This window comes from Zeugodacus cucurbitae, chromosome 5 (assembly GCF_028554725.1).
Source record: "Zeugodacus cucurbitae isolate PBARC_wt_2022May chromosome 5, idZeuCucr1.2, whole genome shotgun sequence".
In the NCBI taxonomy this organism is placed as follows: domain Eukaryota; kingdom Metazoa; phylum Arthropoda; class Insecta; order Diptera; family Tephritidae; genus Zeugodacus; species Zeugodacus cucurbitae.
The window spans coordinates 45248610-45263766 of record NC_071670.1 but is presented as its reverse complement, the minus strand read 5'-3'; the positions used below and the strand labels follow the sequence as shown (position 1 = coordinate 45263766).

The following is a 15157-nucleotide window of genomic DNA, read 5'->3' as shown; positions in this document are numbered from 1 at the left end:
GACAACAACCCACACAATTATACGCACATAAAGTTAATGACACGACAACCATGTAGTGCAAATGCGAGGGAAAATGGTTGGAATTTTTGGATAATTTTGAAAGGCTTTGATAGAAGGATCGTATACTATATTAGGTTGGCAAATATCTACCTTTCCCACCTTTTTGTCTCTTGAATTTCGTGACTATGTATTAAGCGCTACAGAGCTCGTATCTGGCAATACTGTATATCTTTGAAAGGTCTTGACATAACATACAAATCCGCTAGAGAAACGTTCCGCGAGATTAAAGGTGTTTGGGGGTACTCTATCATTTCTAACCATGGATAAACCAGCGGCGGAAGACCTGTGACGACGAATTTGACGCAAAAAAACCTTCTGGACCGGATCTACGCCTGCGATATGCTGCTGAAACTGAACGAACTCTACCCATTTTCGAAGCGGATGGTGACTGGTGACGAAAAATGGATCACATACGACCATATCAAGCGAAAACGCTCGTGATCGAAGGCCGGTTAATCGTCCCAAACAGTAGCCAAGCCGGGATTGACGGTCAGGAAGGTTTTGCTGTGTGATTGGTGGAATTGGAAGTCAATCATCCACCATGAGCCGATCCCATATGGTCAGACGCTTAATTCTACCATCTAATGCGAACACGCTTGAAGCAGGTGAACGACCAGAAGCGTCCAGAATTGGCCAACAGGAAGGGTGTAGTGTTCCACCAGGACAACGCCAGACCACACACTTCGTTGATAACTCGTCAGAAATTACGGCAACTCTGATGGGTGGTTTTATTGCATCCACCATATAGCTCGGTCATAGCGCCAAGTGATTACCACCTGTTCCTGTCCATGGCGAACGCCCTTGGTGGTGTAAACTTGAACTCAAAAGAGGCTTGGACAAGTTCTTCGCAAGTAAAAAGGGGGCTTCTACGAGGGGGTATTATGAAGTTGCCGTCCCGTCTAGATGGAAATAGATTATCGAACGAAACATCCGATCACTGTAACACTGTTTTTAAAGCATTGAATAAAGAGCAAAAAAGCGAGATGAGATATTTGCCAACCTAACATATAAACCAGTAAAGTTAAGAAATACCATTATCCAATTTCGATAATACAAACGATCTTTAATACCAGCTATAGTAGAGGAGAAGACCAGTTCAGCTCAAAAAGGAACCAGTATGCACTTAATTCCAAGAAACTATGAAAAACTTATGACACAAGCCAACACAAAAATATATGCACGCCTTCAACACATTACGTACAAGTTGAAGGACAAGATGAACAGCAGCCAACCAGCCAGTTGCCTAGGCGCAGACAGCTCAGACAGCCAAAGTAAACAAACACCCAAACACACACACACGTACTTGCAGTTACTTGCATATTTTCTATAAAGTTTGGCCATTGATTATGCCTTACCATTGATTGCGCGCCACAAAAGCTATTGGGAATATGTAAAAAGCCACAAACAACCACAAGCGGTAACTACGTCATAAAATTAACTGTTTCTTCTTAGTTTAATCCGCACAGACGCGCAATGAACTGCTGCGCTATCTTACAGTTGAGTCAATAAAGAGCAGCAAAACTTTAAAACGTTTTATGAGCAAACACTCAAGCCACTTAATCTTTATATATGGTTGTGATGATCTCTCTCTCTCTCACTCTTTTACGCCAAACTCTACTCATCTACAAATCCTTTCCCATCACCACTGTAGCGATTGGCGCCATGTTTGTGCGTTCTAATGACCCGCATCGAGCAAACAAATTTACTTTATGGCCGCAAGCAAACTCATATTCGTGTAAACACATTAAACGCTGAGCTGTTTTGCACACACACACACACAGTAGCATATTATATGCCTTCAATAGGTTTTTTATATAATTTTTTACTCCTTTGAGTGCTCAACATATGCCGCGCTGCAAAGTTTGCTTTTCTTATTTTATTTTATTTTTAAAGAGTTTGCAATTTAATTTTCAAACTGACAAATGCAAATGTTGCCGCTAGACTACTCAGTTATTAAAAGCTTTGTGCTTGCTTGTTTGTGTGCTACACGGCGTATGCGCGTTATTTTCGACGGTTCATTGTGTAAGTGGACGGCCATGTGGTATGAGTGATTTTAATAAAGTGTGACTACATGATATATTGATTTAATAGGAAGGTTTGGTATGCAAAAAACTGGCTTGTGCGTTATCTTCAAAGTAAAATTTTTGATTTTTAATTTCTTCACAATTTAGACTACATACCCTGTTTTCATAAAAAAATGTATATTGAAACTCAAAGTGCAACTAAAATATATTTTTTTTTATTCTTGATGGTTAAGCAGCATTTTGTAAAGTCAACGTTCATTACCTAAATTTTCTTCCGCTAAAATTCAATCTCAACAAGTTCAGTCATTTTCCACACTTTTTCGCAATTTCAACTATCATTCACTCAACCTAAATTGTTATTTTCATCATTTTGGGTCGCTTCCTTAGATTTCTGTTTGATGAGTTGTGAAATGACTGCACTAAATTTCAATAACAAAATGATCGCGCAAAATAGTCACATAAAAGTTAAGTGCAAACATTTTTCAAAAAAAAAAATATTTTTATGATTTTTTAACAAGTAGATTATAATGCAGTGATTGACGAACTACATGGAAAAGTGTTATTACAATTGTTTTAAGCTAGAGTGATTGGGAAACTTCTTATTGTTCTGAATTTTTTATAAACTTATCTCCTCTCAAAATTTATTCTGTCCTGGTTTCCAAATTGTGAATGTAAGTTGACCAGCATAAGAGGGAGCAATTTTTTTGGTTGTTTTATTATATAAAATATGAAACACACTCAAAGATATATTGCAGCATGGCCCTGGTGGGCCAGCGGCCACGCATATACCAATTATGGTACTTAGCGATATCAGATGGAGTCCTGTTAAGTATTCTCTAAGTAGTAGTCATCGGTTAGAATGCCAGCGCTTGACGCGAATTTTACTAGATTATGAGGCCTTACTGATGATAGCTCCTACAACTTATCGTACTGTAGGTTCCCTAGATACCAGAAGCGTTGTGTTGCTACCACATGAGAAACGCAGAGGAGATGCTCCCCTCTTTCCTTGTTGCACTGCTCTTGACACTTCCTGCATCCCTCCCTATCTGACAGTCCCTACTTATAGGCGTGTGCCGCTACTAGGCTGTGACCGGTGAGGATGCCAACCATTGTCCTACAGCCCTTTTTTTCGAGTGCTAGTAGGAAACTTGTACATTTCTGATCTACCGCTTTGCACGTGACCTTTGTGGTTTTGCAACCCGATAGATTCCATCGCATTTGTCTATGTCACCGTATAGACAATCCATGGGTTTGCCCATGTCAATCATGTTTTCGGGTGATAGCTGTACACCAATCTTGGCGATGCCTTTATGACCTGGTACCCAGTAGAATTGTAGCCGCATGTTACTGGCAACACTCTTCACTGCCACCCTGCTTCTCAAAACACTTGAATGTGAAGTTGAAATATAAAGAGGCACCATTTTCATCGGAAAAGGATAACCCTCTTAGAAAGTTTTGTCCAACTGTTAGCACAAATTTAGTGATATCTCGACGCTGTGAGTTGTAATAAGTTTTTTTGAAAACAGGGAAGAAATTAATTCAAGCGATGAGAGGATATTATAGTGTACATATACAGTAGACTCTGGTGAGATACATTCGTTGGTAACTTTGAATAAAATTTTGGAATATATATAATTTTTTTATGTGGTTTGTATTTCCGCTTTAATCTACATATTTAGTAGCATTGAGTATGTATTTTCAAGTTCATCCAATTTTGAAAAATGTAATTAATTTTTTTTAAATTTTCGATCGATTTTTTTATTTTGTTCGACATTAAAACATATTCAGCTTTATTGTAAACCTCATATGAATAAACCACACCCATGAATTTTTATTTGTTATTTCAAAATGCAAGTACTTTCTCCTTATTTTCTTTTTGAAAGCTCTCTACTATGTAAGACCTTTCTACCAGTGTTGTTCCAAAACGTCAACTGTTTTTTATTAAATGTGTCTTCGATTAAATTCGATGGCTGTTTCCTATAAAAGAAGAAGCACATGTAAACTATAAGGACAGTCCTTTGTAAAGTCAGGAAACGCCCAAATCCAATAAAGAGTTTCGAAAAGGCGCTGACCTAGTATAAATCTGTATAGGTTTTTTCTAAATCCGCTAGTTCGCGAGGATATCCAAACAAGTGAGATCCAGTGTATTCCATAAGAATGTTTTGAAGAATTGCGGACGGCCCAACTGTTAAATAATAAACCAGAATAGGATACTGTGATTCTACCGAGACTGACCTGCCAAGCCTACCGATCCCGCTGCGGTCAGGCACTCTAACTATTCTAATTATGAAGTGTATCGATGACACTGATAATGAAGATAGGATTCCTTTTCCAGTCTCGAACTCGCAGACAGCGATCATAAGGCTAGTTATAGCCGCAATTCTTTCAAAATGAGTCGTAACTTCTTGTGATGGATGAAGCCCAACTTCAATCCAACCTACCCATACACCTTCCGGGTATGTCTACGATTACAATATGTGGTAAGAAATTAAGTACCAAGGTCGGTGTGGTCCGAATCGTACCACTTGAGTGAAACCTTTTAGACTTAACTATGGTTTATATAGCGAAAGAACTATTGAATAAAATTTAGTTCATCCTAAAAAATTTTTAAGTTAATTAAATTGTTAATATTGATACTTATTCCACATAATATATTTTGTCAATAATTTTTGTGTAATAAAATTACAAATCAATAACAAAAGTCAACGACATCTGTTGAACACAATGTACATAATGCCGTTTATACAAATACACGCGACGCGAGTTACGAGCGACCATTGCCCGGCATTGTGCGCTAAACAATGAAGAACCGTTACACACAACCATACAAATCATGGACAAATTGATTTTCGCCATTTACGATGGTCATTTCGCAGCATTCCAATCAGCAACGTCACACCCACCACATCAGCGACTACCAACTATAACTACAACAAAAACTACAATCTACGAATAGCAAATCTTCAACAGACTGTGCGCTAAAGTGGCGCGCGCTCCCTAGCAAACATGTCAGCAGTGATTTGACGTGGTTAACGGTACATTGCGTTGCATGCTAACCTCCAGCTCTTAACGAATGCGATGAGTTACGCGAAACGACGCCGAAACAGTTACATGAGTTACATGCGCTAAGCGCAAATGGGACGTTGCCTTTTTGTCCTTCAATTCATCAACCACCAACACTTGTTTTGTCTCCGAAAAACGCAACTTTTTTGGCGTCTTCATTTTTCCAGCTCCTGATTATCGTTTGGGTTTTTATTTGTTGAACATTGCGGTACAATGAGATAAGTAAGATCTTAGATTCAAAATTTCCAATTCGTTACTTGTTGGCACTTGACTGATGATACGTTTTTACTACGGAGAATTTGTTGTTGCCACATTTGTGTTTGTTAGTTTGTTGTGCCTTTGGTTGTATGCGCTAAAGTGAATATCCCTGTTGGCTATTCTCGTTGTATGTGTTGTTATTGTTATTATTATTTTGAGCTTCAACATACCCCGCTGGAAATGAGTTTCGATATTATTGTGTTCTCAAATAGACAAAACCCTCCTTGGGTCTTATTGAATTGGTGTTTTTAAGTCTATTTAGTTTTTAGCTTATTATACCCTGAACAGGGTATATTAAGTTTGTCACGAAGTTTGTAACACCCAGAAGGAAGCGTCGAAGGCCCTATAAAGTATATATATAAATGATCAGTATGTTGAACTGAGTCGATTTAGCCATGCCCGTCTGTCTGTCTGTATATATACGAACTAGTCTTTCAGTTTTTAAGATATCGTTTTGAAATTTTGCAGATGTTATTTTCTCTTCAAGAAGCTGCTCATTTGTCGGAACTGCCGATATCGGACCACTATATCATACAGCTGTCATACAAACTGAACGATCGGAATCAAGGGCTTGTATGGAAAACTTCCGGATTTTACTACATATCTTTACGAAATTTGATGTGAGTTATTGTCTATAGAAATAATTTAATCTCCGAAAAAATTGTTCAGATCGGTTCACTATAGCATATAGCTGCCATACAAACTGAACGATCGGAATCAAGGGCTTGTATGATAAACTTTCACATTTGACGTGGTATCTTCACGAAATTTGACATGGATTACTGCTTAAGGTAATAATATAATCTCCGAAGAAATTCTTCAGATCGGTTAACTATATAACCTTAATGTTTCTAGCAAACAACCCGGCTAAAAAGAATTATTAAAATGTTTTCTTTTTTTTACTTATTCTTTCTTCCGTCTTTAGATTTGCTTAAACACATAGTTACTAAAAGAATATCCTGTGAAGGGTATATTAGCTTCGGTACAGCCGAAGTTAACGTTTTTTTCTTGTTTTTGGAAGATATTAGAACACCTATCCAGATTTCTAAATTATGGGCTCAGATTGACGTCAAAAACTAATAATTCCTTCAACAGAACTTGATTCACTTCAGAAAGCAGTTTAGGGTCAAATGAGATCTCAGATTGCTAAGTGTAGCCTCTGCTACACTAAAATCTTTTTAAAGAGATATGTTTCTAACTTTCCTTCCATAGCCTTTACTTAGAGATCCTTCTCCTTATCACATATCACCTATTGGAAGATCCTAGATACATATGTATATATATTATCTGATTTCTCTCATTCCCTCTTTGGTCTTTCTTTTACATTTCGTACACTTTAAGTGCTTTTGGCCTTATAATAAACGTTTTAGTAATCCTAGTCATCTCTAATGCACCAACATCTATTAATTTTTCTTAAGATCTCTCCCTCTTTCCTCTCTAGGGGCAAGGATAGGGTACTTGTGGAAAAATAACTCGAAAACACTTAAGAGTGGTGTATCTAGATTATATAAATAGTATATGTTAGTATCTTTTGGATACACAAAAGATATTCTTATAGCACTGGTATACTTGGCGCTCTTGGTGCCAAAAATTATATGTCATCCATCATTTGAAAAAATCCGAAAGAAAGCATGTCTTACTGTGATTGAAAGCTATTGCGAGAAATATCTTCTCTCAAGCAATTGTCGCGATTCCATCACCATCAGTGTCACCATTACTGGCAACAGCAACTCGTTCACTCATATCTCCGCACAATATTCTTCACCATTTCTGCCACAACCATTGTCACCGCAATCTATATCTGCCACATTCTATTCGATTACAGCGTGAAGCTCCTCGCTTCTCAACGTCACTTTGGGCGCCATTCAGACGCGCTGAAATAAAAATAAACAACAATGGAATTTTTATTGTGCAACATATACGATTGTGTGTGTGTGTGTATTTTTCGCCATTTTCAACTCCGCTACACGTTTTTCTTGTTTCTCCGAAGCTGCTTACCAATTTGCACTGGCAATTCGTAGGATTTATGTTTGTTTTCCTTTGCGCGATGACTATGCCATGAGTATCTTTGTTGTTTCAGCTAGCAATTGATCACAAAAGTACTTAGGGAAAAGAGAGAGAGAGTAAAGTGTAATTTGTTTTGGTATTGAGTGTGCGTATCGTTGAGTTAGTTTGGAGTTTTGCCTTTTCGTTGAATAACCCAATAAGCAATATTGGCCACAATTAATAAAATAAAAAGAGTAAAAACTCTATGGTCGAAATACCTTTTGGCAAGGCTAACATAGAATCATAGACTAAATTTTTCCATATATTTCATGATGGGAGAATGTAGTTAGTATTATTCAATGTATTATTGCTGATCTAAAGTTGTAACGTCCCCACATTTTTAGCAATTTGGGGATTCCATCCCTAAAGAACTGCGTCGGGTTGGAAACCAAGATTAAATCAAGCCCACTTTTGATATCCTGTTCTGATGTGAATCGTATTCCAGTGAGGGCGTTCTGCATCGACCCGTACAAATGGTAGTCAGAAGGGGAAGAGATAGTCTGGACTATATCTAGATTACCTAGAATCCCAGCAATAGCAAAATACTTGGTCTATGGCTAATGAGTTGTAGTAGTGAATATTGAGTCGAAGTGGAATCGCGGGAGACGGCACAAACGTCGACCATGCATTGATGGACGCTCTGGAAGGTTTAGCTATGTGTTTGGTGAATTTGACAGAGATTAATATATTTTGAGCTACCCCCTACGACCAAACTTAATTCGAACCCATACTGTCAACTATAGGAACGTCTGAAAAAAGCAATTGCCCATAACCGGTCAGTCAATATAAGAAGAGTTGGGTTCCAATAGCACACTGACAGGTCATACAATTTTATAGATAATAGATAGAATATTGGCGAACTTTTTTAGTAGTTTCTTTTGCATCCACGACATAGTCAAAACCAGGCACCATTTGATTATTACCTGTTCCTGTCTATGGCGAATGATGTATATATATATATATTTGGCGGAGGAACCGCTCTAAACGATTATAGCCGAATCCACCAGAGCGCGCCACTCATTTCTCCTTTTTGCTTTTCCGCGGCTTCCTCCAGCGGGTACTGCATCGAACACTGAACTATGTCTACGTCGTCGAATAACACATACAGCTCATCATTCCATCGTCTGCGGTATTCGCCTGTGCCAATGTAAATGTACCATAAATCTTCCGCAAAACCTTTCACTTGAAAACTCCAAGAGTCGTCTCACCGCATGTTGTCATCGTCCACGCTTCAGCGCCATTCATCAAGACGGGAATAATAAGCGATCTGTAGATTTTGATTTTGGTTCGTCGAGAGAGGACTTTACTTTTCAATTGCCTACTCAGTCCAAAGTAGCACCTGTTGGCAAGAGTGATTCTGCGTTGGATTTCGAGGCTGACACTCTTGGTGTTGTTAATGCTGGTTCCCAAGTAGACGAACCTATCCACGACTTCAAAGTTATAACTGTCAACAGTGACGTGGGAGCCAAGACGCGAGCGCGCTGACTATTTGTTTGATGACAGAAGTGATTTCGTGATTCTCGAATTAAATAAATCAAGAAAGTAAAAAACGATTTGAACTAAGCAAAAAAGATTCGTCTAAAAATCGGACAAATAGGCCGATACTAAAATCGTTGGCCGATACTAGTCGATGCCGATACAAAGGCCGATTAATCGGTCGGACTCTACTACAATCTCATTTTGTATCATATAATCCAATCAGATAAGTGACAAGAATAGAGCTGTCGTGCTTTCTATATAAAAATCAAAATTTTACAGATACCCTTTAATTAAATAATTTGGAGTAAATATAGCTTTTGACGGACCGTTTTAACCCCACTTTTAAAGAAATGATAGTATACTGATTTTTTGACGAATTTATCAATGAAGCAAAATAGATTTTTCATAGAGGTAATTTTTAATTTGAAACGTTATCTACTAGTTTCAGAATAATATCAATCCTTTCAGCCTTTACACACATAAGATTTTTTTCTTCAATATTTTCCGAAACTTTAGATATCAAATAAGTAAATACTCAGTGTATAGAAGTGATTCACTTCTTTTCTATTTTCTAATCTTCATTTATTTTCTGCCTTTTTTTGTTTGCAGCTCCCCATTTGAGTGAACTTGTGTGCGCAGCTTTTGCAGTCTTTGTGTGACCTTTGATTGTGGGTCGATATTTGCTTTACGCTGCTACGGCTCAAGGATATACCTACAGCAACATCAAATAAATACAACAACAACAATATACCAACACTAAATGTAAGTAAAAAGTTATTGCCGTAACGTGCACATCACGCACTTAAGTACAAATTCTTCAATCTATTTCTTTACATACATACACACATACTTAGAGATATCGAAATAGAAAGCGCACAAAGTAGCGCTTAATCTTTTTTCGTTTTTCACTTATTCCACACTTCATTTTCTTACATTATTTGTTTCTTTATTAGACTACGTCAATGACCAACAAAAAATGAAGTAAATTTGTTTCACTAACTCCCAAATTTCAATTGAGTGCTACCTCGTCTCAGCCAACTAACCTAACTTTGGACGCTTTATGAAATTGCGTTTTTTTTTTATTTTTTCTCATTATTTCCGTCCTTCGTAGCATAAAGCGTTAACAACTCAGGCGTTTAACTGAGCGTTTCGAGCATATTTTGGGTATGCTAGTTCCTCAACATCACACTAATCCCCACTCATCATTATCAGTAGCGCAACCAGGCGGAGGTACGGTCTGCTTGTTGTTTTCGACGCCCGCTCGCTCCCTTGCAATCATGCTGAGCAATAAAATTGATGTCACGTTTTTATGACGTTGTTGATGAGTTGTTATCTTTGATTTCATTTTGCTGCGTACTACACACCAACCTTTTCACCGTTTGCTCTCATGCCTCTCTCTCTTCCTTTGACCCAGCACTTCATACTGTACAGAGTGCCTGTATTAAGTTGCCGCCCACGCAGTGTTGCTTCTTTCGCGTGAAAATCTCTGTGTGTTCGAGCAGCTTTTCACTTATGTCCCCTTACTTTACCCCTTCCGTTGACTGTGTCATCAAGGATTTTCTTTTTTCTGTCACTTTTCTTTAATTTTTGGCGTTCATTGCAAACACTTCGTTGCGGCGGTGTGGCTTCCACATTTGTTTGTTTGTTTGCTTGTTTATTCAAGCTCTTGAGTTCCTCCTTAAAAGCATATTTCAAGTGCACTCATAAAATTTTTATGTCAACATTCCCCACCATTTAACACGCATTCAAGGATATTTAATATATGTTCGTTCGAAAGTATTCGGAAGTAGAGCGAAACTAATTTCCCTTGTCATCTTTTATGTGCTCGATTTCAATTATATAACTAATTAGGCTCTTAGTGTGTCCGGGAATGTGTTGATATTTGTCATATGTATATTCGTATAAGTAGCATTACATGTGGTGATAAATTGTGTGGAATTTGAGTCAGCTTGAGATATAAGGCAATATTATTTTTCACTCCATGGTTTAATACCGCTAAAATTTTCTTCAGCCCACTCTAATGAAATTAGGAGCTTTTGTCTACCCACATAAACTTGTAAACTGCCACAATCAAATATCCTAAGATTTTTTTATTCATAACATTCATTTTAATTCAAACATATTTTATGTAAAAATCATTTTCCTCTAAGTGTTTTTAAGCTAAAATTGAAAACTTTTAGAAAACTTTCCGCAGAGTTAAAACTGATTCATGACCTAATTTTTTAAATTCCTGAAATATGTTATTTAGTTTCGCCATTTTTAATAGGTTACTAGTTTGTTCTTAAGTATTTTATCATTTAAAAATTTAATAAACAATATGTATCCCAATGCTTTCTCAAAGGTTTTGTAACATTACCTATTTCATTTCTATTAAGATGTGGCAACTTTGATTCAAAATATTTATATTTTAAATGTGCCTAGAATACTTATCTACCATTACTTCATTTTGCGTTTGGTTTCACAAGATTTATTTTATGTTTAAAAACATGTTTATTCGATTAATAAAATAGTAAGAAATCATCCAAAATATGGTATTGGCATAAACAATTCCTTTTGAAAATACCTGACAAACGTTACCGTTACAAACCGTTACTAAAGATTTCGATCATCCTACAATGAAATATACTTGGAATAACGTTAAGTTATTGATAAAAAAGAGGTATCACTTGACCACAAAACGTAATTTATATTCAACGACTGAAAGCTCAATCAATTAGTAGTAGTTTTAGGCTTACGGTTTGATCGCAAGATTATTTATTATAAGTATTCCAGACACTAGATCCTTGAAATACGAGTATCTGTAATAATATCCAAACTAACTAAGAAACTTACATCTTCAGTAAATAAGGCATAAAATAGTTTGTCGATTCAAAATAGCTCATACATAAAACCGTAATACAATGGTTTGAGATTCAATGGTATTAGGACATGGTTTTAATAATTGAAAGATAAAATTTTGAAGATAACGTAAAAAATGTTAAATCTTAACATCGATAAGAAACTTCTAAAATATACTTTTAGTAGCAGAGCTTACGAGTATATAGCGCGTTAGCTCTGTAGCCAACAATAAACATTCCTTAAGGGGGTCACCGCATTGTTGGACTCAAAAAAATGTTAGTCATAAATTGCTTTCTTGCATGTCTAGAATACGGTAGTAAAGTGATTTTAGAAATACAAAGTCGTTTTAAAGATGCAGCAGTTAGAAGAAGGAGTAGTTCGAAGTTTTCAGTTAGCTGCTGGAAACTTTGAACGCGTTTTTCTCAAAACTGTGTTTTCAAACTTTTCTCCAGTAAATCTCAAAAACGGATTAACAGAATTACTTAAAATTTGTTGGGTGCACTCATTATGTTATTATTCAAAAATTCCAAAACTTCGATTTTTTATACCAAAAAACTAAAAGAAAAACGAAAAACTCGCATTTTTTTTCAAATGTCTATCAAAAGTCCAATTTTTAGTATATTCACTTGATCATAGTGCGTTTCATACATTTAAGCTTACAGACTAAAATGACGCTAATTTTTTTGTTTCCGATAAGCCAATCAGCCGGAATCGCAAAAGAAGTGTGAGCCCATTTTTGAAGGTATTCATGTTCTATACAATATTTTTAGTTTAAAATTTTTATTTATACTGTCGAAATATATGTTAATAAATGATAATAAACTTAAGGCTCTATCTATTTACTGGTCGTAGAAAAAATTCTAAAAAATTCAATGAAAAACGTGCCCGTCTCATGGGATGACCCTCATAAGTAAACACTGCAAACTCATTATCTACTCTTTTACCTAAGGAAACTGAAAATTTTATTTTCTGAATTGAATTGTAGAGAATGAATATGATAAGCCCACTCAGCCATTGATGGCTAAACCCACATATCACAACAAATAGCAATATTTTCTTATGCTGCATTTACCTCAAATCTTCCAGCTCTATAGTTTACTCTCTTATCTTAAGTAACTGATTTATGCTAAAATACCTAAAAGAGAGACATTTATATGTTGTTGTTGCCTGTTTTTTAGATCAAAATTTTATTTTATTTTATTAGATCAAAATTTTAATAATATCCATATCAACAATATAATAAAATTATATAAACTTGCTCTTTATGAAGAAATTATGTACGATAAGAATTTTACATTACTTCTTACCTAACGCAGAGCTGTACTATCATCCTTTCTAAACAAGTCCATCTATATGACAAAATGTTAATATTTAAATAAATAAATCAATAAAAGTCCTGAGTTTCTAGAAAAACAGAAGATTAGTAAAATCAAACATAAAGTTATCTCAATGACACAAATATGAGTTTCACTATTTAAGGCTCCTTTCGCAATTCCGTGGGTGTGAAAATATCATTTTTTTTTAGTCTCGTCCAGATCATACGTCGCTGGATTTATTTCATATTTCAAACACAATATTTATTAAAGTTAAAGCTGAACTTTGTAAGAAATTTTGACCGAATAACCAACATACATATGTTTTATTTCATTCTTAAAATGTTTGTTGTTTTAAAAAAATTTTAAAGACATGATTGTAGTTCGTGCTGGTAATTATTTAGCAGAGCCGTTGAACTTGTAAAAACGCATAATTATTTATTTATAATAATAGTCGACAACACTGCATATTATAAGGGTTTAATACACTCTTTAACCTACTTCCGCTTCGAACCGAATATAAATATCACACATTTGTCACGACAACTTTATTATGTTGCTGTTTATTGCTTAAACTTCAACCAGCTGCACTTCATTCGAAAAATGAGAAATTTTGTTTGCGCAGCTGTTATTTTACTTCTGTTGGGTGTGGCTTCAATTCAAGGTAAAGCAGATATTAATATTTCACACGCATTAATAGCGCCTATATTTTATAAACCTTCTGTTGCAGCCCAAAATTGCCGCCCCATATCGATATGGCTGCCCGCTCGACGCAATTTCTGCTTAGACAATTGTCCACCGCAACCAAAAAGATGCTTTACACCATTTCGCAGCACCCACATACTGGTGTGTCCGCCCAATTGTTGTCTATCTGGTAAAAAGTGTATACCTTTGAGGCGGTTGGGGTGAATTATGGTGCTCAAAGAAATAAATAAGATAAATATATAAATAATACATTTTTTAAATTAATGGAAAATTCCATATATTTTTTATTTTTATTTTATCTTTATTCATTTTATTATTATTTTTTATGTTTTAATTATTAATCAATCACTTTTTTCACTCATAAAATTGACAGAATTTATAAATGGAAAAACGAAATTGCCTCTTGTTATTAGCTCTAATGACCGACTTTACACTTACAAATCGTTTTCACTTATTAGCACAAACACTTCATCATTCTTAATACACTACAACAACAACAACAAAAAATACCGCAAGCTATTTACCTTACTTCACTTCAAAAGCACCACATTTACTTAGGCAAAGCACTTGACTGCAATCAAAAGTTACTCATACGACACGTGGTGGTGGCAAAATACCCCCCACACTCATGCCTTAAACGTATTATGCGTATTTGTGTTGACTTTACTCTTTAGAAAAACGCACAATTAATCATTTGCTATAAGCTTTTAGACACTTCTCTGCCGCCCTAAAGTCTACAACTTAAACGCTTTACAATATGAATAAGTCAATCTACTTTGCATAAAAGGCCTACAAAATGTGTCAGATCATCCACATACATGCCACCATATACTTAACGTTGAGCATATTTACATTTATTTGGTAAAGTATTTGCCAAATTTCGCAAACTCGCACTCTCGCCTCTTCTATCTCTTCCTCTGAGAAGGCGGCGCACCCTCACAGCATACATTCTTTTTCCACAGAACTCACTGTTATCGCACATGAATAATTAACCTGATTCATATAAGTCCGCTTTGTTGTTGTGGTTAGAAAAAAAGAGAAAAAAATAACAACAAACACATTTTAGCAATCAATTTCAGTGGCTGAAGAAGTGGGAGCCGTGAACTGCGCTGTGCCACGTTGCTTTGTCGTAAGAAACGCATTTCAAGATAAATAAATCATTTGGCCTGACTCAAGGTGGCTTCTTATTGCTGCTTACCTGCGATGATTTTTATTTGTATCCTTTTTTTTTTGTTTGCACCGTTATATTTCGCAAGATGCCGCGTACATGGTTTTTCAGTTTTCAAAGTCCTTCGACTCTTCTTTGCTACAAAAGCTCTTTTTATTTTCTTAACTGTGTTGCGTTATTTGGCGGCAGTCGCCTGCAGAGAT

At 36.0% G+C, this 15157-nt stretch overlaps 1 protein-coding gene across 4 annotated transcripts in view; it reads left to right on the top strand.

Annotated features, from left to right (window-relative positions):
* Window positions 1-15157, top strand: part of LOC105213749 (chymotrypsin-elastase inhibitor ixodidin-like) — a 344198-nt gene that overhangs the window by 300087 nt on the left and 28954 nt on the right. For 3 of the 4 annotated variants that reach the window (XR_008471427.1, XR_008471428.1, XR_008471426.1), the window contains one exon: window positions 9540-9692. The exons of the other annotated variant lie outside the window; for it this stretch is intronic. The gene's annotated coding sequence lies outside the window, so the exon portion shown is untranslated. The remainder of the gene's footprint in view (window positions 1-9539; window positions 9693-15157) is intronic. 4 annotated transcript variants of the gene reach the window in all.